The following is a 23619-nucleotide window of genomic DNA, read 5'->3' on the forward strand; positions in this document are numbered from 1 at the left end:
TCTTGCAATTATTAGTGTAGGTACCCAGTTCTAGTTATCCTGAATAAGCATCACATTCTAGATAAGGCAAATAAGATGGGGGATGAGGGGGAACTTGGACGGACCATCTGTCACATGATGAATGCCTCTGGCCTTCCATTTTACTCATTAGTAAAATGGGAAAAACTACGTCCTTCACTCCTCTCTCCAAAGGAGAGACCATGAGGCTTAACTCAGCAAAAGGTAGACCCATATCCATCCAGAGATGCTCCTCTTAAGTCAATCTGAAATAACGTGCTAGTCAGGGTCTCCTTGAAGTGTTTGTACTATATCAGAATTTGATGCAAAGAGAGGTTACAAATGAAAAATCTATACACACACGCTTCAGGAATAGCACCTATTGTATAAATATTGTCATGGAAACAGGACACAAAGGTTTGCTTAAAGGACGTTCAGAGGAATGCAGATTAACGGAAAGAGAAAGGACTGAGACTGAATCTAGAAAAGAAGATACCTGAAGATCTCAAAGTTGGCCTGAATCTTGTTCAACTACAAGGGGCAAATCTGTATGTCACTTAAATTGGACGTAACTGATATTAAAGCTGAATGCTTTGGCCTTAGCAATACAAACCTACACTGGGAAAGATCATATTGAAAATGCTCAAAAGTAACCACAAAAATGCTGTGTTAGGTTCCCACATACACCACTACTTTGAAATATGCCTTTCACTTCTGTGGAAAGGGAGCAAAGTGAGACATTTCTGGAGTACGCTGAAACCCCTGGATGAAAGGATATTGTGCTGCAGGAGTAGCAGCAGCAGCAGCCACACACATGCATGGAAATAAAGGGGAGGAAAAAGGGAACGCTTCAGTTGAGCATTCGTCACTGAATAGCTCAAAAATCATTTCTTCTATTTTCACCAACAAAACCTACACTACTACTTTCATAATTATGCTGTTTATATGCAGCACATCCGTATAAGCCCTCTCCACCCTTCATAGCAAACGCTACTTAAACTTCAAATGGGCAGTACGGGAAGTAGCCATACACATACACACACCCCACCACTCGCATTCTCTACTGCAGACACTAAGCTGCTGAGATGACGACAAAGGAGGAAAATCCGTTCGCTACAGACATTTCCCTTAACCTGTCTTCCACAGGAGCCCCAGAGAGAATAATTCCCAACCTCTGTGACCATCAGTTTATGCTTTGAACATCTACCATTACGTAAACACTAAATCTTAACGTGAACAGTATTCAGCTCTTGAACCCTTCAAATGACCAAAATCCATCCGGGCAAAGCACAGAGGTTCAATCCCTTCAAATTCTCACATTGGAAAAAATAAAAATTTACGCAGCACATATTTGATGTGCAGTTCAATTCACAGAGGAAAATCTTTTTCCTCTGGAGCTTTATATCAGGCACATGGAAGAGAAACAACAGGAAGCCAAAGCCACACTGGAGTGAAAAAAGAACAGGGCCCATTGTAAAAGATAAATTAGAGAAGGTGACACATAAGCCTCATATTCAGCAACAGCTAGCTAAAGCTTGCAAGAGATTCGTGCAGTGGACTTGCCTGTGACTGCTGCTGCAGACTTCACTACACTGGCTCTGCTGAAGCAGATATTTTTAGACTAAAACCCTTTATGAGCTGTTCATCTTATTACTGCTTCATTCCATTCATTATATTTTTAATCATGTCCAAACAACTGAGCTATTAAATAAATTTCAAAGCAGCACAGCAGGCTGTGGCTTAAGCAAGCTAAAGATCAGAGCAGTAGGAGAAAAAGGCTACTTTGGCTGCAGATTAAACCTTCCCATTCTTAAAAGGCACAAAGCAACTGCTGGACTCAACTGCCACAAATTCAGGACCACAGTTATTTCTCAGCCCTGTCTCCTGCTGACATCTTAAGAGACATTCAGGACATGATTTAGTTTATAAAAGTTACGGACATCCCTCAAAGGGGGGAGAAAGTTATTTAAGTATCTTTTCAACACCGAACTTCACACTGCAGAATGCCTTTGTCAGCCTCCAAGAGAGCAACAGTTAAGCCCCGATTTGTACCCTGCAACACTCAAGTTTTCCAGGCTTCTAAACACCATCTGCACCTTGGAAACTGCCTTGAAGGGAGAAACCCTACGCTGCTGCAACCACAAAAGAGACACTGTACTGCACACCTTCAGCACTTACCATGGGAAATTAGAAGACTTTCTAATGATGTTTTAAAGACATTTACCCATCCACTTCTGTAAATGAGGAAAGATTTTACTGAAATCAGGGAAGCTGTTGTGCCACAAGTCAGAGGGAAACCAACATCACACATCAAGATCAGAAAAAATACTGTTGTCCTACAGCACGTTTCTTTATGACTTAATCAGGCAATTCCCACAGAGGCAATAGATGCGTCTCCCTTCTTATGACCTCCAAATTTGGCGGAGATTGTCCCCAAAACAAGAACACGTAAAGTCTGTGACCCTACTGATACGTTATAGGTCTTGTTTTATGCTGTTAAAGGCCTACACATGTATTAAGTAACTAACAGATATAGGTTTAAAAAAAAAAAAAACAAAACTTCAACTTACAGGATCACATCCACCAGTCAGTCCCGCTCCACCTCATTTTCTCATCCTTCAAAGACAAGTAAACTAATATAATTAGTTCTTTTCAAGAGTTCTTGCTCCACAGGCTAACCAAACACTAATTCAATAACCACCACTCCCCTTTTCCAACTCACTGCACCAGACTTCTTCTGAAGAGGATTATTTCCATTAAATAAACTAAATTCCACCAGATTTTTGCCCCCAAGCAGAAATTCTTGGTTCCTGATCCAAAGGCTTTGAACTTCCACCTATATATACAGCTACGTTTTTTTCCCCAGCTCCTTCCTCCCGCACCCCCTTGCTGACAAGACAGGCCCCACATCAGTGCCCCTGTGAGCGCTTCACTGCCTGGAAAACGCAGCTGGGGCTCGGCCCAGCTCCCTCCGGCAGGCCAGCACTGCTGCCTCCAGTCATACCAGTGCTCTGGGGGGCCAAAGGCAGCCAATGGGGTTTGGCTCAAGTTTGAATTACACACTGTCAGCCAGTAAAATTTTAGCTACAAAGAGGTTACTAGCACTAGGAAGATACTGAATATATTATACAGTACACAAACACTCCGCTGTAAGTTTAACAACATGCAGCATTTATGCAATATTTTGTATGTTCAAAGAATTATTTAGGCACTACCTGAAGCCCAGGGATGGCGTTAGCCTGGCTGGAACTGTTTAGAATTAGTTCTCATGTGATTTCTGATATTAGATGCTTCACTTGTGCTAGAAATACCATAAAAATAGATCTATTTAGGGGGTATCCCAGTACGTATGCTCTCACCACAACCTACGTTCTCAAAAGAATAACTTTTTTCCTAATCTTTAAGAAGTCTTTTTAATTCGATTTCTATACAGAAAGAGTGTGATGGTCCTTATTTTCTCCAAGAGACTTGTCTACTTTTAGCATTGTAGTCTGAATAAAAATTTCTAGGCAGAAGCAATGGCTATCATTTCTGTACACACAGTTGCACCAGGCTTTGTTGTGTTTTGATTCAATGTACTTTCAGCAAGACAATTTTTTGTACTTTACAGAAAAAAATCTACAACTCGTTTGCCCACTGAGAATCTGCTTATATGTAATTACATGCTTGGAACAAGAACTCTAACTTTATAAACTTCTTATTTTGACTTTCCTTCCCTGGTGTTGAAGTACCGAGGGAATACAAAACGCAGGAACTTCTCAGTAAGCGTGGCTAGGGTTCCTTTTTTGTAACAATAGCCTGATACAATTGTAAACACAGCTCCCCAAAACTACCAGTCAAACCACCCTATAATGGAGTTGGCATGAAGGGGAGGGATAATCATCAGAGACTTTATCCTGCTCTTTGCCCAGCTCTTTTGCCTGAGGGAAGGGTGAGGATGGAGAGTGCTACAACAGAGTGCAACAGCGGATGCTGTCCCAGAGCCACCGCCTAGACCCTGGTCTCCACAGGACAAAATATACACACGCTGCCCAGCAGATGGGACTTGTGGCACATCTACAATAAATTTGAGACTAACCAAATCAGAATGCTTCAGTCAAACTACGAACATACTGCCTAAGACCTTGCCCCTATTTGTCCTTTCACAGTCTTTAGGTTCATCCCCTTGACTCCTGCAGCAGGCATGGGACCCAAATGGGAACGTGTCTACTGTACAGAGAACCGTGGTTCAGCACAGACAATACCCAAACCCTCCGGAGTACTGGCAGCTGCAGAGCCACAGGCGTGCTGAGAACATCTGCAGGAATGCCCCTACCTAAGCTATCCCTGCACAGCACAGCGTTAACATACGTCACTTGCTGCATAATTCTCTGTGCCTTTTTTAATGGGAAAACAACAACTGTTTAGGCCTTATAACCTTGCAGATCTATTTAAGCAAAAAGGAGAGCAACCTAGGTTTTATCTTGTACATCAACAGAATTATCATCTACACTTCAAATGCTGAATCTTTCCCCAGTGCTGATGTCAGAGGCAAAGAGCAAGAGCTTAGTTCATCTTAGTTTCTAGATCCCAGGTCGAGCAGTGCAGTGACAGCCAGAAAAATCATCTTTCGATATGCAAACTGAGCCGCTGATTTGGAAGTCACTGAGAGAGAATGAATAAAATAATTTCTAGTCACTTTTCCCAGCTACAAACGCATTTGATAGTCCTCACAAGCAAAGCAAACAAAACGTCAGTCTGTCATTTCAGACAGCAGCTTCAAAGGGCCAGTATTAGCTGGGTCATGACCCTCTTAAAGCTAGCACGCCAGCAGCATAGGCTGTGCTTCCTCAGAAGCACAAAACCCCTGACTTGGATGGAAGGGCCATCCCCTGGAGCTCGGGAGCTGTGCACGAAATCTGGCTGGAGCCTTTAAACGTGCCACCACTGGCAAGACTGCAATATGGCTGCAGTGCTGCCACTCACAGGATTATGTTTCCAAACGGAAACCAGCTCCACTGCGTACTCCCTCTTACAGCCGCTGATATTGAGCAGGCACACAGAGTACCCAGACTTTACAGTGTCATGGTCAACTCCAGTAAAACATGCTGGGACGAAATTTCAGTATTTTCTTGTCTAATCCTCTGCGTACTCAACAGCACAAACATTCATGAATGACTCTCATGCTGAGTAAGCTGAGTCCAGGTTATCTGTGTGTTCATCATCATCAACCTCAGCACAGATCTCTTGACTCCCAGTTTGGTCTGGCTGGATCATAAAACTCCTTGTCCATTTTGGACAAAGGGAAACAGCTTGCATCAACACTGCTGTTTTGCCTAACCCAAAGCAAACATGACCCCACCACCATGTAAGATAGATAAGTGGTTTGCATGGTTATAAAATGACTGCATAAAGCAGTACGAATGACATTCAAGTCAAAATGATGGTTTTGGCTCAGTCCTAGCCTCCGTAGACAAGCTTGATCTTGCAGAAACTCCATCCTTACCTATCTCGGGGAACGCTAAAACCCAACCTGCATCACATTCACTTCTGACCTCTCAATTTCCACCGGTCCTCTTTTGTGTGTTCAACTCATGAGCAGGCTACCAGCCCAAGGATGCAGACATGCCATCATGAAAACAGGACAGACGAAGAGGCTGGAAGACAGTCTAGGAAAAAAAACACATCCCAAAAGCACGTTGTCACAGTTCATGGTTGCCAGACAGCTACACCATCGAAGAAACATTTCTTCCTGTAACAAGAAAGTTATTTTATTTAGTTTAACCCATGCACTGGAAGCAAGTTCAGTGTGGCAATATAGGTTTCCTTACTTTACGAACAGATTTACAATACTTAACTGATAACAGATAACAATACAAACAATGCTTTGTTAAACTATTTACAAATACTCACAGGAAGCTTCCAGGTAATAACACAAATAACTAATAGGAAATATAACAAAGAGGTAACCCAATATCGTATGAGGAGACACTAGATAACGTAGGTGGCATTGAGCTGTAAGGGTGCAGGGTGAGGTGCCCGATAGGACCGCACCAGACAGGTGTGTCAGTTTTCGGTACAAAACCGTAGTACCACCAGGCCACACCAGCGGGTGTGCTGGCTGTCGGTAAAGAACCATAATGACTCACGTGTTCGCGGGATAAAGGCCACACGGTGAAGGAGTGGCCGAAAGGACCCTGACGAACTTGATTCAGCGTCCCGAACCAAGGGGCAAGACGGGTCTCGAGGAGCGCTGATTCACCAGTCTGCGTCCTGCTGCCGGCTGTCCAGCAGCTTCAGACAGGACGATCCCGTATTAGCTCTTCGCCCTTTGAAAGGCTGCTTAGCTTCTTTTAGCCCTTAAATGGGCCAATGAGCTCATCTCCCACAGTGCTCTTCTCACTGACCGCCACCAAGTCAAGCCAGTGGAACTGGTGCTCCTTTATATCTAAGGCAATGGTGAACAGGGGCATGGACTGCTCCACATCAGCTCTCAGACCGGTCAGGCTTGGCTCCTCCATCTAATTGGTCTATTTCCGATCCCTTATTTAAATATTCCAGAACAGTCACCATGACTGACAGCACCAGCTGTTCTTGGCACATGCTATCCATCCACCAGCGATGTCAAACCTAAGGGGCAGGAAGCCTGGCAACGTTCACCCCACAGGGGTCACCTGGAGGGCATCCTTATTAACTTAACACCTGTTCGGCTAAACAGGGGGTTGTTAAACCACAACACGTGCACAGACAACTTGGTCACGGATTCACAGTGCAGCACAATCACTAAAAGATCACTATATGAAACACGCTAGCACAAACTCGTTTTCCTCCCACTGTATGTTTCTGCAAGGCTGGTCTAATTTTACAGGGCGAGCAGTTGCATGGGAGAAACTGGAAAATAATGAGATCAATGATCGTAAGAAATCTTAGCACAAAGGTTCCTTGTTACTTTACAGAACTGAAAGAAAGAAATCACAATCTCTGGAAGGGGCTAACTTCGGAAAAGTCTGGGACACAGCACTCTGAAGACGACAAAGCAGTCATCACTGACACAGCGCCCTCAGAGAGGGTACGGCGGGCAACCAATTGGAAAGTTATGAATCTTGGAGGGGGAGAAGAGCATTTAGTTGTATTTCTAAAGTTATACAGTACATAAATAAGCACTTGAAGTACCAACCTTCCTAAAAACTATCAGACAAATAACAAGGATAAATGTTCAGAAACTAACGCTTCTTGCGGCAATAAGCTTTAACGGATTTTTTAGAACCCATGTTTTTATGCTTTTTATACCCACCTCTTTCTTTTCTTGAGCTTTTTGTACTAAGCTGAAAATATCTAGGCATCCCTACTGTTTGTGCAAGTAAGGACAGAACTGCCAAATTTCCCACCCTCCCTGCTCAATTGCTTATTGTCAAGAATGGAGGCCACAATAGTGGCGAAGCAGTGTATATTTATATCTCTTTGGCAGAAAGACCTGCTTTGAATGAATGAGCTCACTTTTGCCCAGTTAGAAACAGATGTGAAGAGGAGCTGAGGACCTTAAGTTTTAGAGATGGCAGAGGAAAAAAAAAAAAAAAAAAAAAAAGAATTTAGCAACAAAGACTCTGTTTCCCCCCCCCCTGTTTTGGGATATCTGAGCAGGGTTAAGGACCAAAAGATGATTTGGGGTTTTGGCAGGAAGTTTCTTGAAAAGAAAAGGAACCTTTTCATGACTGGAGTCTCTGTTTCAGGGGGACTAAACATGTGTATGTGCCTGTAAGCATATGTATATTATGATGCACATAGCAGCCTTTTGGTTTGTACACAAGACAGCGAGGCTCCAAAATATATTAATGGCAAATAATTTCTCATCTGGAATCACTATTCTCCAACACAGAAGTGTTTGGATATGAAAATCTGACTCAGAGAAAAACGAAATCCACATCTGGATTTACACCAATGTTATTAAAAACATCCATAGCTAAAATTGTAAATTCCTTTTTTTAACCTTAGTACATATCATGCATAAACTGCTTTCGGCCTTGAAACCGGTTGAAAAATTGGAAATCAAGAAATAGCTAGAACCTTTGAAAAAAAGATAACATCTGAAGGGAGCAGAAGAGGAATCTGAGGAGTTCAGTGAAACTACTTGGAGCACATTTTGCAAGTTGACTCCATTGAACCAGGCCAGATGATACTCCAAGCTAGATGAAACCTCCCACCTGCAAAAAGCAAATCAACCCTGCAACTAAGACTTCTCCTACCTAGGAAATGCTAAAAGTCATAGAGCAACAACTGTACCAAATTCTATGAAAACAGTACGAAATAATCCTTCGAATGCAAAGGTATTTTAAAGGACCTGGTCTGTCGATCAGCTAGAGCCAAGGCGGAAGGAATGCTCCAGGGAGAGAAGCAGAGAGAGATAAAACCAACTGTTTAGCTCTGTCCTTACAGATGAGATCTCTCATTGTGAAATTTCCGAGATAAAGCACAGGACATCACTTCCCCGGGGGTAGAAGGCAGTTGCCATGACTTTATCAAGTAGTCATAATTTTCATGCAAGTAACAAGAATAAGCAAATGACTATTTCACAGCTGTGTCAGCCTGAAGAAAGTAACATCCATGAGCTGATCAAAGCAAGCACGTGACCTAACAGAGAGCACATTCATGGTGTTATCTGCCCTTCCGCAATTCCTTTGCTGCCGTGTGAGCTAAATACAAAAATTTAGCTTTCAGGCTACTAACAAGTGAATGGGCAAACCTCTGCTACAGACTGTGCGCATCAACAACTTCCCATGAGTGTGCATTAATTTAATTGGCTGATATTCAAGGGGTCAAGTGCACGTGTGTCCAGTTTTTTGTTTATTTTCACTCTATTAATCTTTGTTGGCACAGAAATCCAAACAAAATGCATTTGCCATCCCTCAAGGCAAAGGCCAAACAAACCTGTGCGCTAAAGAACAGATGAAGCAGTTGAATAAATGAGGAGAAGATCAAGTAATCAAAATAATTAGTGAGGTACTGGGGGGGGGGGAGGGTTTACTGGTTTTTTTTTGTTTGTTTGTTTGTTTTTTTAAGTAAAGGCGGTTTTCTTATCACCTTTGATTGCTGAGCCTCAGGATAGCATCACATGAATGAATTACCTTTTACAATACTTAACTCCCATTAAATTGAGTTGAAATAGTAGGTTAAAAAATTATTAGACCACAAAGATTCATAGACATACAGGCACCTCTCCCCACCAGGCACAACAGCATATTTATCATTTCTTTCAGAAGCCAATCTAAAAACAGTGAATTTTATGACAGGGATACTCAGCTAATACAAATTTATACTTGAAGAAATAAATGCCTTAAGGAACACATTTTGATTTCCACTTATTGCATAAATTAGGTCATATACTTAACTCGTACAAACTAAATGACTTCTCTTATAATGAAGTTTATATAACATATGCTACAGCATTGAACTGGGTTCTAGGATGATGTAAATCAAAAACTTCAATTGAAATCTTCCATTTTAACCAGCTATGGCTTGGATCATCATGTTCATCACCCAGAAGAAAAATATGTTTTCTAAATGCATCCTCTTTACTGAGAGCTAATAACTGGCAAACTGTGGGCAAGCCTAAAAGGTTCAGGGTGAAGAGAGATCTGCTTTTAAGTTTATAATAGGCAGTTTTCAGAGAAACTGTCATACCTGCTTTGTCATTACATGTGTACGTTCAGTCACATTGGAGGCCAACATGCCATTTACACTCTCTTCAGAAAGTCTGAGCAAAACATATCAAGCAAAATACTTGATTATTGGAACCTGATCTAAATTTTCTGGAAGAGATGTTCAGTTGCATTCCCTTCAAGGGCATTGGTCATATCAGATCAGCATACATAATAATTAAACATTATTCAAGTAATTAAAGTTTTCCCTTTAAAAATGTAGAACTACTAGAAAATCATTAGGGATTAAATACTCCCCGTACAAAAGAGAATGTGTAAAAGTATATTTTCAGGAAAAAATTGACCTAGTTGAAATTTTCCACATGCAATTGGTTAAGGGGGAAAAGTGTTGAAACCAAGTTGAAAAAGTCACAGAAAATTAAATGAGACATTTTTAGTAGAAAAGTTTACCAGGCTTATCTAGCAAATGGAAACAACTTGAATGATTTTTTTTTCCTAAATATTTTAATCTGTAGTTTCCTCAGTTTAGATTTTTTAATTATTATTTTTTCAACTACTTGTTCTTTAATTCCTACAAGCTTTATCATCTTGAAAAGAACGCATTTTCCAAAGCTTGGTGTAGCATTGCTATGGTGTAACATTGCTTGGTATAGCATTGCACTTCGGTCAGATCTACTAGTACCTCTGCAAGGTGAGAAAAAGCCAGGTTATATTTATTCTGCTCTAAATTTCAGGGATTATTGATAGACCCTGTTCTTACAAATAATACCATCACTGAGCCTTAACGTGCTTGAATAATCATTGTTTTTCCTCTCTAATAACAGGACACCGTTTATTTGGGAGACTCAAGAGCATAGTGACCATAGTGACCTTTCACACCTGAGAAGCTGCTTAAAGTGACAACTGATAAAAACAGAGCAACTGAGATAATGCTCTAGCCATTTCATCTCCAGGCACATCATTCCATAATAAACAAAGTGATAACAACGAACTCAGATGGATGACAAAAAACAACCCACGATGCTCCCTTCTTTTAACAGCATTTCATCTCGCTGTTTCCAACAGCTGAGGAAAGAACCAATTTGCACTTTGTGCACTGCTTATGCCCCCAGAGACTCCCTGAACATCGCCTGCCACAAACACCCTGAACACTGGATCATCTCGGGTCTGGACGGCAGAGCAGATACCCGTGTAAAAGTGCATTTTCATCTAGGTATTGATGGTGTTACAAGTGCTGTCTTCTGCCACCTCCTTAAAACTGTTGTTAATACTCTCCTCACAGAGCAGCAGCTCAAGCTCCGAATGAAGCATTACTGCTCTTCCCTCACCCTAAATGTCTGCATGCGGCATTTTCCACACTCATGAGCTGCAAACACATTTCAGTAAATGCCTCTTTCCCCTACCCATTTTCCAGATGTGGTGATCAATACCAAGAATTCTAAAAGCAGCTGATAATTAGGACACAAAGAGAATACTAAGTTGTGAAAAAAACCTTTTCACACAGACACGTAGAAATTATGCATGCCCACATACACACACACACTTTCTATTTATACAGAGGAAGCCAAACCGTACTCAACAGACTGCATGTTTGCATGAAGAGCTCTTAGGGGGCGAGACAAAGCACCTAGTAATTTTTTTGTTCCTTGACCCGAACCGAGACAACAAGCGAGGAAGGAGCTCTTCTTTCCAACACCGTGGTGATTAAAGCGAGCTGACAAGGAGCGACCATAACTAGAACTCATCAGACCACAGCACCCAGCACTAACTAGCCGTTCAGCATTCGGCGGGAAGATGGCCAAGCAGGAAAAGCAGATGGGTGCGTGACGCCAGTTTCTGGCTGTATCAGCGAGCACAAGGGGAGAGCACCCAGGGAGCCTGCGGCTTTCCTGGCTGCCTCTGGAAATCGGGGCGACACGGCCCCTCTGGCAAGCACACTGCCAGGGACTCCCCATGCAGCATCTCATCACAAAGCCCGCATGTTTCAGGGAAAGGACATCATCCCACAGAGGAAAGAGCTCCTCCATCTGTGAACCACCACAGTTCCTGGAAAGCCCTAGCTGTGTCCAAGAGCAGCAATTAGCGGCACAAACCACCAGAGATGACCAGCATCCTTCAAGGCTTGTATTTTTGCCAGAAACAGCCACATTGGTCTGCGTTTGACTGATTTGGGGTCTCGTTAAAAACATCCAAGTCCAATAAATCAGTTTAAAGCAGAGCAGCACAGGAAAGGACTCTCTGCCCTGCTGTTTTCTTTTAACCTATATTCAGTTTGCCAGAGTGAATTGCTCAAGTCCCAATCTGCTTTGATATTTCACAACGGGCATCCATTGAAATAACCAACTCTTTCAAGTGAATAGCAGCATATATCCTTTCAGTTGCACCCAGCTGTAAAGCAAGCAGGGTCCCCATACTCTTACGTTTCCTAATTCTAAGTTTCAGTTAAACACAGCCTGCACAAAGGGATATATTGTGGGGGGGGAGAGAGAGGAGGGGCTTTTCTAATTTTTAACTTAAAAGGTTGACAGCTACTCATACTGCTTTCTTAATCAAAATATTATTCAAGGTGAGAATACACGGTAATCAGAGACAGAGATAACCACGTAGCACGTACGCTCGCTTCTGGAAGTGGAGATAAAGTTAATTAAATACTCACTTAATTTGAATTAAGATGGATTCACTCTACTTGAGCTGATCAAAACCTAAAATGAAAGGTATACTGCACACAGTAGTTGCTTTTGCTATTTAAACTTTCCTAAAAGTGCATTAATTGTGCAGTCTAATACATACACATAGGCCTTTTCCACATCATCTGCTTTGGCTAACTTTTCTTCTGTTTCAAAGAGCTAAGCAGTGACTAAGCAATAGGAGAATCTTGTCCTCTTCCCGGGTGGACAAAATCAGTGCTTCAAGAGCTGTTCAGATGCACAAGAGTTATCTCTATGACACCATGCAACTCCTGAGCTCTGCATACACCAGAGGGAGGGAAGACTGAAGAAAAGCGATTTAGCAAAGGAGATGGAAGAGGCTGAAAGCAGAGAGGGAACAAAAGCTAAGGACCATCTACATTCCCACCCAATGTCAGGGCAAGAGTGGAGCTAAGGCAGACCTGAACACTGATCTTGCATTAGATCAATTCCTCACCTGAAATATTATCCTTTCAGCTTAACACAGCTCAGCCCTCTGAACGTCCAGAAAGAAGAGAGAACTTTCCTGTCCCCCAGCCATGACATCTCACTGTTGCCTGTGTCCCAGACACCTGAAGGGGGAATGGGATCCTTCCACTTCTCTTTTTCTCACAAGGAACCACCAGCAATTCAAAGCTTAAGCTACTATGTAACACACAAAAGCCAGAGAGCCCAGGGCTCCTGCACTAAGACAGGCCCAGCAAACTGCTTTGAAGTTATTTATTTATAGCCAGGTTCTACTTGGACAGATGACATTTTAGTCTCAAAACAGTACAGAAATACCACCGGGTAAAGAGGAGGGGAAGGAATTACCATCCACAGGCTAGGTGGATTGGAACAGGAGCTTAGATCCCATCAGCATACATCAGAGGATTTTGTGGGTTAGGTTTTCTGCTAGGCAGACAGGCCGGCCCGGCTCCCTTTGTCTCTCTGCAAATTGCTTTCTATTTCCCACCCATTAACGACTATGAGCAAGATGACCCGTTCAGGGCAAGCCACTAAAAGCAATGCTGGCCACCTAAACCAGCTCCTTTTCTCCAGGAACTGCTTTGTCCGCATAATCAAAAGGCAACTGGTCTTCTGCTAATGGGGAAAGTAGAGCTTAAAGCTAGTTTCTCATGTCTAGACTGCCGCACATAAATAGTTTTAGTTTAGATTTCCAGCAGTCCCCCCACATAACTTACTCTAAGGTCAATCTAATCTGCATACCTGATAGGAGATTTGTGCGCCTAAATCAAGATGTAGGCGCACAAATACTCATCCCACTGAATAAAAATATCGACCACTGAAAGCAGTTTAAGATAATAAGCAAAAGTCTCAGCAGGTGTAAGACAGAAACAGATAGGTCTCCCTAGCTGCAGATCAGATCCTAGTGTTTCTTTCCTTCAGCACAGAGCCCAAATGATAAATTTTATAACCTTAAGATAGTGACCTCTAAAATTGTATTTGTGAATCCTGTGGAGCAAGGAACATTTTCCAGGCTGGTGAATTTCTGCAGGCAGCTCCAGCACTGAACTTGCATTCAAAGCCCTGGTCACATAAGACGACCTAAATAATAAAACCTGTAGTCGTAAAGAGCTCCCTCCCCTGTCAGGGGGCACAGGGTTCTGTACACTGTCCTAAGAGGAAATTAAACTGTCAAATATATAATTAAACAGAACCACCTCTTGGAATTCAAGTAGCTAGTTGGGAATCCTGATATCAAGGATACGGAAACTGGTTTAAATGGTAAACTTGGACTCCCAGGAACGTCATTTGACAACAAGCACTTCTTGAGGGAATACAGGCCAGTGACTAAGACCAGAGACTAGGATTTGGACTCAGTCATTCCACATCATTGCCAGAGTCACTTATGACAACACTTTACAAGCATTAAAAATGCTTTAGAAGCTTAGGATCCAGATTTTCAAAGTCAATAGAATTTCAGAGCCCAAGTACATACCCAGACGAAACAGGCAACGCGACAGAGAAACAGCCAGGCCAGCGCTAACCCTAACTTTATTTACCCTGCATATCTTTCCCAGACAAAGTTAGCTCACATATTACCATTTTTAATAAAAAAAAAAATGGAACTACTGCACATTATATTTCAGAAAGCGAAGCCCTTGTCTTATGAAGAAAGCCACTGCTTAAAAGCTAAGTATTTTAACAAGCCCAAACGGGAAGTAAAAATAAAGACCAGGCCACTATACTAAAATGTCTCCCCCAAAATTCACAGAGAAGAGACAGCTGAGAAACCACAGTGACAGAGAAAGCATTTCCTAGATCATTTCTAGAAAAAAATCTGAGATACGTTTTGTTTATTGACTGCAGTCAAACTGGGACAAAATGACCAAAAATCTCCCTAACACTGATTATAAATAGAAGACATCGGCCAACCCTAACTATGAAAAGCAACTCCACAGCTTTTCAAAAGCTGTTTCTAACCCCCACAGCACGGATCCATTGATGAGATATAATTGGGAACCCAATTTTTGGAGGTAAAATAAAATAAAAACAAGACTAGCAAGCTGCATGAGTAGCAAGGAGGATTTGTCAGACATCTGAAATGCTATCCTCAGCAGCACATCTTCATTTTTACAGCTACCATGGTTGTACCTGCTCAAAAATATTGTGCATGTGCAAGGATCAAATGGTAACAAAGGACGGACAAGCCTTTTAACCAAATTGGCTTGGCAGTAAGTCTGCAATTTTCTCACAGCTCATTAGTAGTGACTTTTTATGGAAATGTATGCTGAAACAAAACCAAACGCATCTAACGACTACACGTTCTGCAAATAGATTCCTTGATTGAAAAGAACACGGCTATTATATGCAAAAGCAAAATGAGCAAGAAGGGAGGAAAAACGAAGGTCTGACAAGAGAGAGCCAAGATCACAACCTGTTTTAAGATACCCTTCAGCAGCTGTTCGGCAATTCAGGTACTGATTTTCAACACCCATCACACATTCTTTCACATATACCAACACACAGGTCTGGCAAACGCATCTTGAGCACGAACTAGAACTCAGTCACCCTCATCATTTTAATCTTGGCTCTTCATACAACTTTTCCAAGTATTCCTCAGTCATTATTTAAAGCTCTCTGCGGTTTTAGTCATGAGATCCTGCCTGGCACACAGATGTCCTGGCACACATCTGCAAGTGATCCTGATGAGCAGCTTCAACTTGCTAAGCTTGAAGTTTGAAGAATGCAGTTGGTATAGCTCAGGCTAGCTTTTCACATCCACTTTTCTTCCCTTTTCCACTGTGAGAGAACAGGAACCTTATATTAGTTGAGATTAATATAACATGAGTATAACAAGCGCTCTGGAATATAGGCAAATTCATTGCAACAGTCAACTCAACTTTTGTCTCAGCACTTAAAGATTCTAGAGAGCTGGCTCAGCTGCGTTCAAATTCCAGGTAAAACCGACTCTTTGGCCATGAAAGAATGAACACTGTTAATGTTCAGGTGTTTGCTTGGGTCGCAGAAGATCCAGTTTTGCCCCCAAACTTCCTACGTTACTTTGGACATGCTACTTTTTTCTTTTATCCTTTTACCACAGGTAATCAGGACAACAGGACAGGGACCTCCACTTTCAAACGCCACAAAAGCAGAAGTAGCACCTAGATCTTGCAAACTCTTTAGTATTTTCTGCACTACTTCCATGCACTTTTCTTGAACATGGGCTGATCAACAGAGCAGCTGTGCTGCGAAGGGAGTAGCAGCGGGACCTCCTTGACAGCAAAACGTCCCCATAGCGTAGCTGAGCAAGTGTCACCTGCTGTTTGTTTAAATGCTTAATACTGGGTCCTATTTGCAACGGATTATTATTCGTCCTCTCCCATGCCTGTATTGATTGATCTCATTTACATATGCAAATCAAATGCCAGTATGAGATGCTTAATATTCCCCCATTTTCCTTTGGGGCTGCAGAAACAAAGGTCAACAATCTCACTCCATCCTCTAGTATGTTTGGGGTGGGGGAGGGTTTCTAGCTGATTCGACAAATACTAACGAGCTTCACTGCTTTCAAGTCGTAAAATCAATTAGTAGTGTATCAAGGCAGACTTGCTGGGAGCTCATTTAAGTAAGAAAAAGCTTTTGTAGAGTGAAAAAAAGAGAATAGGAAGGAAGTTTGGATCATCTTTATCCAGGTCCCCTGGGAACTGTCTTAATCTGAAGTCATAATGGAAAGCAATGCATCTGCTGGACTGTTTACTGAAGTGGGGATTTATTCTGTCATTTTTGCTGACTGTATAGAGAAAGTGGTAACGGTATCTGGAAAACCCAATCTTTATTATAAATGTTTATCATTAAGCTTGGACATAACTAATCTCAAGGAACAGGACCACATCCTGCCCCCATTTGAACAGCATTAACATATACGCCAAGAGAAATTCAGAGGAGCGTATCCACATCCACTTACTCTTCGCCCTTGTCCTTCACGACATCAATGTTATGCTGGAACTGCATCTTGCTTGTATTGACATCAGGGCATAATTAGCTCACGCGCAGAGCACATGAGTGTCTCTAAGCCGTTCACCTTGTCGGAGCACAAAACACCCTACTGCGTAGCGGCAGACACTCCAGTATCAATACCAGCAAGCTTCAAGAAACAAGCGCACTGCCACGAGAAAGCTGCATGAGCAGCCTAAGCAAAAAAACAGTCCGAAGGCCTATTTCCTTACTCAAAGCAGCTTCTACAAGTCACCAGGGCCCAAAGCTTGCTGCTTGTTAAAGCCAACAGCACAAAGAGCACCAGCCGCGTAAGCTACTTCCCCCTGCAGCAATCTGGAGAGGCTCTCATTATCCACAACTGAATCCTAGCTCATGACAGAGCTAATTTCAGCTTTATGCACCAGGAGGCATTCACACCTGAACAGTGCCCACACCTAAAGCAAAGTTCATGAACTACTGCGAGCACCCCTAGTCACACCACCTAACACTCCCTGGGAAACACAGCAGCAAACACAGCCATTTACAGCTACTGACATTTATTTCTTCCTCTTCTAATCTAGATTTTTGCTTTATAAGTCCCTGACTACCTGATGTAGTGCTAAGCTCATAAACACTGCAAGGGGCAAAAACCTGGTCTGTCTGCTTGATTTTACTTCAGCAGATTTATTGGCCATCATCTGCAAGTATCAGACTGAACAGCACTTGCATAGTTTCCTGCCAAGACTGTGAAAAATAATCAAGTCACCACTGTCACACCAATTTGCCATTCATTTCCTTTTCAAGGCTGAAATATCACTGCCACTGATGATAGGTATATGGTTCTGACCACGAGATCAGTTTCATCCACTAAAAGGGGTAAATAGACAGAGATAGCTGGAAATAGATAGCAAAACAGGGTTTACTAACGAACTTTAGCTTTCTCAGGTGTCCCCTCCCCCCAAAAAGTTGTTTTTAAAACAATTATTCTTGTCTAAATTGCCATTTTACAGATTTTTTACTCTTCTTTTTAAATACATCACAACCAATAAATCCAAGAAAGAAATATCCAGACCATGTCTATTTATCTACTGTTAGGCTGACAGCAGTTCTTCCAGTGCTGGCCAGTAGTAAAAGGTAACAAGAAGTGCTGGCAGGAGGAGGCCAGTTTTGGATATATAGCCCAGTTGACAACTTTGACCAACAAGATACATTACTACTTCTCTCATCAAGTTTGCATCCACCATGCCAGACGTGACTGGGTGGAATAGTTGACTGTGCAAAAATCACTCATTTCTAATATGCATATGGTACATTAAATGAAACAGTAGTTGCACATTGTGAACAGCTGATGACAAACAGGGACACAGTTACAGAGTTGAGATATTCTGGAGAAATTCCAGACAGCAGCAATAATAAAATACCTGAGACCACATGATATGCAAACCTACTGCCAACCAAAAGTTTTCAGATTAGGGAGAAAACAATTAATTGCAGAAAGACTCAATCCAATGCTATGCTTTAAATCTAATTATAAGACTACTACTCTTCCAGACACTAAACTGTGCAAAACAATCCTGTCACTCAATATTATTGACAACACTGCATTGCCTTACTGCTTATTTGGCATCTTGGTTTATCAAGCAGTGCAAATACTAATACTTTGCAAACAAGACGCAAATTAAAATGCACTGAATAGCTGTATGGTTTGGCAGAGCACTGACAGCACTCCGTGTATGTGTTCCAAAGTACAGTGTTATGAACCCGAAAACGAGAACAAACATCAAGCAATGTACAGCTTCCTTCTCCTCCTTGCCTCCCCACCCTCTTCACGGCATTTACTTCATCGCAAAACTGCGGCAGATGTTCTGACACAGAGGAGAAGGTAGGCAAGCTCCACAGCCGGGCTGCCTTATCCTCTAACCATTCATCAGGCAGTGGCACTGCCTCCCTCTTCAGCAAGACTCGAGGCTGCTTCTTGCTTTCTTGCAGGTTTATTGCTTCTGGACAGGCATCAGTGACAATGAAAGGGATAACACGCATTTTTTGCTCCTGCCCTCTTTCTTTCAGGCATAATATTCTTTAAGATAATCATGGTTTTCTTAATCCCCATATATTAGAATGGACTGGGGCATTTTCAGACATAGGAATATTAACATTCGAACGTTATCGGTGGAGTCCTTGTTTTGTTTCTAGAGTCATCAGTTCTTTTACAGCCATTTGGAAACAGCAACATGAGCTAATATAACTCATCTGCAAACTCACTAGGCTATAACCATTAACAAGGGTAAGGTATAGTGAGAATAAATACTACTAAAAAGTGTGTGGAGTCAGCACAGCCAAATTATGGGCTCAGCTGCTGAACCCCTTGGGCTAGTTTGAATGCTCTAAGCAAGTTATTGCAGCAAAATAAACTAGTATAACAATTTTTGGTACACAGATTTAAGTTAAAACTCCTAGGCCATCTAGTGCTGTCCTCTGCTATTTTATTTCTTCTCCATATGGTAGGCTACATATGAAAATTAATACAAATTATGTTTAAAGTGGATTAGCTAAACTGCATTCAAACCTTGGAGAGGCACTTAATCAGAATTAAAATGGTTCTGATTCGATTTAATTTAATTCATTTTGGAAGTGAATCAGCTCATGAATTGCCTTGTCCTGTCTGACCTCACTCATTACTCCAACTCTGACTGGAGAAGCGTGTCGACCTGCCTAAAGAGTTGCCCCCACTTCCGCCTCCGAGCCCGGGCCCACACTGTCCCTCGAACACAAACGGTTGCTCTTCATTGCTCCTTGGGAAAAGCTCTATAGATGTCTGATCCCCAGAACTGAAAAAACTGTCCAAATTTGTACACTGTGCATCTCACCCATAGTACCTCTCTAAAAGTTTGCTGATGTTGTTCGCAAGACTATTCAAGGAATGAATCACTGTTAGGGACCTCTGACTTTTCAGGCACCATTTCCAGAGCTTTACCTTTTTGACAAGCATCTGTCAAAGAAGAGCTGCCTTCCACTTGCCTGTTCTCTACGCAGAAACTGTGGTCATATTTGACATAAGGCTAACAGACTAATTCTGAATGAGAACCAGAAATGACTTTTGCTAAAAACAGGAACCTCAAACAATTTGTACACCTTGTAACTGTCTGTATGAAAGTGTGCACCTTCCAATAGCTGTTGATCAGGTTCTCTCTATCTTGCAGAGAGACTCTGGAAAATAAAGGATATGCTCAAAAACAGCAGCTGCTCTCAAACATTGGTGCGGGGAGTAACTCACACTTGAATGCAAATTGAGCAGACTGCTAGGGAAACTGTGGCAAAAGCCAAGTCCCGATACTCAATCTACGTTTTTTTTGCTGCATGGATGGAAACAAGGCTGACCAAGACTCTAGTTCAAATACCTGCAAAAGAAACACAGCTTAGTAAACCGCTCCTTACTTCAAGAAGGAATATTGTCTCTTTCAGCATGTACTTGAACATGGTTTCCTGAAATACGTTCAAAAAGTGTCAGTTGATGCCAGACAACCAACCATGCCTGCCCTGAAGAAGCTCCTCCCTGGCTGTCCTCGCCCCCACGGTCCTCTGCACATCCTCCCACCCTCCAGCATGGACTATTTCTCTTTATAGAGCTCCACGTAATTCGCAACAATCAGGATTCAACACCCTCCTCCCCCCAAAGGTTTTTAGATCCCACAATACAGCAGACAGGAAGTTTTCCAAAAATGAAATTAATTTACAACTTTGAACAAACTAAATACAGAAAGAATAATGGAACGAGCACAGCGAACCATATTCTTTTTTTAGTTCATCAGTTCAATTTAACTAATTCCATCAGCGTGTTTTCAGAAGGGTAGCAGTATTTTGTACCAATGTCATAGAAGATGCTGAGTTCAAACTGCTGCTTGTGGATGGGAGCAGAGCGTAGCAACGTTTTCAGGTCTGCAAACAAGCAGACAGCCGAAGACGCTGAAAGGAGCAAACTAACTATACGTCTCTGCTGTAATCATCTGCTGTGAACTACTTTAAAACAGTAACAAACATCTCCAAGTTAGCGTTAAAGTCTCTTAGAGGCAAAGGGGCATTTTGAACCCACTGTTTCAAAGCACTGGCACATTCGGAGAAACACCATTTTATTGCTTCCCACGCTGCTGTTCTCCACAGCTTTATCTCTACAAACTGTGAGGGCTAAAAACTTTTTTTTTCTTTTTAAACAAAGACATGCAATGCCATTAGATTCACTACTAATTCAGTGCAATCCGCTGACTCACCAAAACTTTTTCCATCAGTATCCTGGAATTTCCCTACAAGGTCTCCCTTCCAAGGTCTGACTCTAGCATCATCCAACTTCGCTTGTAAGATAGAGGGAGGGAGGGAGAGATCAGCCCGAGGGAGAAAAAGCTAAATCTTTCCTAGGTCACAACTGATACTAAAATTAGGAAGCGCAGTAAACAAAAGGATAGAGCAGAAAAAACCACAAAACTGCCATTTTTAGCAACTTAGAGGCAAGGTATCTTAAACACAGAAGATAATAAAATGACTCATCACATCACGCAAGAACAGTTGGCTGAATGAGAGGTCAACTATGTCTTTTAAAACAGAAAAGCCCTAAAAGGTATTGCAAACAGTCCTTGGAAGCTTTATGCCAGACATCCAACATGCTTTATGCTAATACAGACCTAAGTAAAAGGAGCTGTTAAAGAGTCGATACACTCTGGCATCAAGTTCCACACACTGAGCTGGAGGGCTATTTTGTTTTTGAACACATTAAACCATCTCTTGCAGAGATTCAATCATCAGACAAAAAAACATCAAGCTTCTAGAAAAAAGGAGCAACAGAGCAAGATTCAGTTTTCATCCTTCCCACTGCCACCAGAAAAAGGGTTAACTGTAGTTTGCTGCAACTCAGGATTCATATTCTTTGTCTTGGTCTGAAAAAGGAGAAAAGCTTCAATCCAGTAAATTTATCAAGAGGCCAGTATGTATGATTATGACTTAGGTACTGAGAGAACTGGGACCCAGCTGCAGGTTTCAATGAGCCCAATATGGTGTGCACTCACAAGGCAAATTGGCATAAAAAGTACAGACAGAAAACATACTTTGAGCGCCAGTGGATAAGCCACGCATCACCAGGAACCTCAAACTGGCCCACAGAGGCAGTGTTGCCACACATCGTCTCCTGGCAGCTCTTCCCAGCCATTTTCACCACCCTTCCACATAAGCAACGCTTGAAGTCTTTGAGGCTCCCTGGACCACCTAACAGCTTTGACCCCACCAGTGTCAACTGCAAGCAAGCGGGACTGTAACAGCTAAATTGCTGCTGAAGAGCTTTCTTGCAGCCAGTGACTCCTATCTGAACTTCCAGAACCCAAGTTTTAGTCATAGGATAAGCAGACTAAGTCAAATTTGAGTTATAACTCAAAAAGCTTTGAGTTACATATTGAAGACCTCTGTTCAAAAGAGAAAGAATTCAGGCATCCAAATTCTTACACTTGGCTCTCTGAAAAATGGGATCAAAATTCCCAATCCAATGGAATTCCAAAAAAAAAATTACTGCTGCAAGGTCTTGCAGAATCCCCAAACTTTTCTTTCAGACACCTGCTAGTCTTCATCATAATTAGAAGATCGTTTGGACAGCTATCATTTGTGCAAAAGTCTTGAAATACTGTATTTCCAAAGACAAAGACACACCAAATTGTTTGATCTGACTTCTGTTAATGGCGCAACCGTTACTGGAAAGTCAAATGATAGATGGGGAAACGGAGACAGGAAGCAGTTAAGCAACTTGTGCACAGCAGCAATGCACCCACAGAGCAGCAGAGTCAGGTAACCCAGTTCAGATTTGGCAAAAGGGACAGACAAAGAGGGACAAGAACTGTTTTTTAATTGTAAATATGTATATACACAGCTCCACAAACAATCCTCTGAAGAATGAGATATTTGTGCTTGAGAAAGAGGAGGGTATTTATTATGGAGAAAAACAGTATCATTTACTGGGGGTTGTTTCCCTCTGTATTTAAACACTTCTAATTTCTTAAAATAAGCACTGTTCTTGGAGGCATAATTGTTTCTTTTCAATCAGGCACTTAGTGTTTGCAGCTATCAAATTTGTCACAGCTGTAATCAAACACGATGTCTTAGGAAGAAAAATCTTCACCTACTGTGAAATCTCATTGCATTACATAGCACTGTTTCAGTAGCAAAGGACTCCAGAGCCCGCAGTGCCCTGGCTCATTCCAGGGGCTGAGTTTCTAACTAAACTTTGCTTTCAAGGGGTGGGGGGAGCTACCCACAGATGGAAGGCCCTGCACAGCCCTGAAAAGTATAAAGTTTCATTAAACTTCCCTCAGCGTTTTATAGCATTGCTCTCTTCAGTCATACATGATAAAGAGCACATGTCGACAGCAGTTTTTAATTCCCTCACCGTTTTTCACACCCTCAGGACAAACCACAAGGCAGCCAAGAGGTAACGGTTTAAAAATAGCAATGTAATTTTATTTTACATCCAGATTAAGAAACTAAAAAACCCACCCTCTATTCATCATGAACTGCTATTGGCATTACTGAGAAAGTGATGTGGAATTTCTACCAATTTTCCACTTATTGTAACAGACTCCCCCACTGTATTTTAAATGCCACCTTACTATTTATTCGTTAGGTGTACAGTAGCAGTGATTGCAATTAATTTCACATTGCAGTCCTAGGCGCGTACCTTAATATTAGCCTCTCAAATATCTTTCAGGGGAAGCAACAGAAGCTTTTGTCACTTTTGAACGTGAAATCTCAAGGAATATTTTTCACAAGATGAGACGCTTGAGATCTATAACCCTGTAAAATTTTAACTTAGATTATTTACAGCTATCTCCTTTTAAAATCTCTCCCGC

General features: G+C 41.9%; 1 protein-coding gene across 1 annotated transcript in view; it reads right to left on the minus strand.

Moving 5' to 3' along the window:
- CSMD2 (CUB and Sushi multiple domains 2) overlaps positions 1-23619 on the minus strand; it is a 373566-nt gene that overhangs the window by 261035 nt on the left and 88912 nt on the right. The window lies entirely within an intron of this gene.

The sequence above is a fragment of the Struthio camelus genome, chromosome 23 (assembly GCF_040807025.1).
Source record: "Struthio camelus isolate bStrCam1 chromosome 23, bStrCam1.hap1, whole genome shotgun sequence".
In the NCBI taxonomy this organism is placed as follows: Eukaryota; Metazoa; Chordata; class Aves; order Struthioniformes; family Struthionidae; genus Struthio; species Struthio camelus.